Genomic DNA, 2,043 nt, shown 5'->3' with positions numbered 1-2,043 from the left:
GCTACAAGTCTGCCACCACCATTTTTCATTAATGAATGAGCCAATGGGCTTAGGTGGAGATGTGTACTAACACCACAGATTTATGGAATCCTAGGGCTAACAGCTACCCAAAAGTTCATGGAGACTGTTTCACCATCTAACTGGATATAGCAAAATATTCAAGTGTAGACTCAGACAGACATAGATGCAAATCCTTCCTTTTCCATTCATTACTCGTGAAGTGGGAAAATTACTTCTATTCCCTCACCCTGAAGTTTTTTCACTTGTGAAATTGAGAGGAGTAAATGCTCATCTTCTAGAGTCATGAGTATTCCATAAGGTAAAGAGGGACTATTTTCTGACACATAGTGTTCAATAATTGTAGCTACTAATTCTGGCATCATCCATTCATCAGCTCAACAAACTTTCACTAGTTCCCAATTGTCAAGAAAATTGGTTTGTAAAAGTTCCTTATGACCTACTCACATAGTTTTTATAAGAAGGGTCATATAAGACTCTTTGGTGTGTATCCCCTGTCTTTTTTTTTAACTATGGAATTTGTGTGTCATGCTTGTGCAGGGACCATGCTAATATATCATTCCTATTTTAGCATATGTGCTGCTGAAGTGAGCTCTCTATTCCCTGTCTTATCTCCTTTGAAGTCCTTATCTCCCCTACAACCTTACATTCTGTGAAAACTGGTCCTATGGATGTTCTAATTTTTATTTATAAGAGTGGTGGTGGGAAATACATTGAAAACTTTCAGATGTTTAAGCAGTGTTATGGATGCAAACAAGATATGGTGAAATCAGCAAATGAAACAATCAAGAATGTGAAGAGAGAGCCTACAGAATGGGAGAAAATCTTGACCGCCCACACCTCGGGTAGAGCAATAATCTCCAGGATACATAAAGAACTCAAAAAACTTAATATCAAAAAAACAAATAAACCAATCAATATATGAACTTAGCACAAGACCCCGGGTTCTAATCCCCAGACCACAAAAAAATAAATAAATAAATATATGGACTAAGGAACTGAACAGACACTTCACAGAAAAAGAAATGCAATCGATCAACAAATATATGAAAAATGTTCAACATCTCTAGCAATTAGAGAAATGCAAATCAAAAGTACTCTAAGATTTCATCTCACTCAAATAAGAATGGCAATTATCAAGAACACAAGATGGCAATTATCAAGGATACAAGAACCAATAAATGTTGGTGAGGATGTGGGCAAAATGTTCACTCATACATTGCTGGTGGGAATGTAAATGAGAGCAACCACTATGTAAAGTTGTATCGAGATTCATCTAAAAACTTGGGATGGAGCTACCATTTCACCTGGTTGTCTAACTCCTCAATATATACCCAAAGTACTTAAAATCAGCATACTACAATGATGCAGCCACATCAGTGTTTACAGCAGTTCAACTCACAATAACTAAACTATGGAAACAATCTAGGTACCCTTCAACCAGATGAATGGATAAAGAAATTGTGGAATATATACACAATGGAATATTACTCAGCCTTAAAGAAGAATGAAATTATGGCATTTTCCTGTAAATGGATGGAGCTGGAGATTATCATGCTAAGCAAAATAAGCCAATCCCAAAGAACCAAAGGCCAAATGTTTTTTCTAATATGTGGATGCTAATTTACAATAAGGGAGGGTGCTAGGGAACAATAGAGGTGCGTTCCATTAGAGAGAGGGAAGTAAAGGAAGGGGAGGGGAGTGGTGGGGAGGGGACATGGGGGTAGGAAGGATAATAGAAAGAATCAGACATTATTACCTTATGTGTATATATGATTATACAACTGGTGTGATTCTACATCATGTACAACCAGAAGGAGAAATTATACTCCATCTATGTATGATGTATCAGAATGCATTCTACTGTCATGTATAACTAATTAGAACAAATAATGGTGAAGCATTCATGATGTAGGGATAACCCTTGGCCTACAGTGGTAAAGGCATGAAAGAGTGTTACCACAGACCAGTAAGAGCTAGAGTAGAGAAGTCCCTAGTAGGAGCAGTAATCAGAGGTGATTCTAG

The 2,043-nt window shown here is 37.2% G+C and overlaps 1 pseudogene; it reads right to left on the bottom strand.

Annotated features, from left to right (window-relative positions):
- Window positions 1-513: 513 nt before the first annotated feature.
- On the bottom strand, window positions 514-613 carry LOC124972737 (uncharacterized; annotated as a pseudogene).
- Window positions 614-2,043: the final 1,430 nt, after the last annotated feature.

Source organism: Sciurus carolinensis, chromosome X, assembly GCF_902686445.1.
Source record: "Sciurus carolinensis chromosome X, mSciCar1.2, whole genome shotgun sequence".
Taxonomy (NCBI): domain Eukaryota; kingdom Metazoa; phylum Chordata; class Mammalia; order Rodentia; family Sciuridae; genus Sciurus; species Sciurus carolinensis.
Note: the sequence above shows the minus strand (reverse complement) of the source record. Positions and strands in the feature narration are given on the sequence as shown.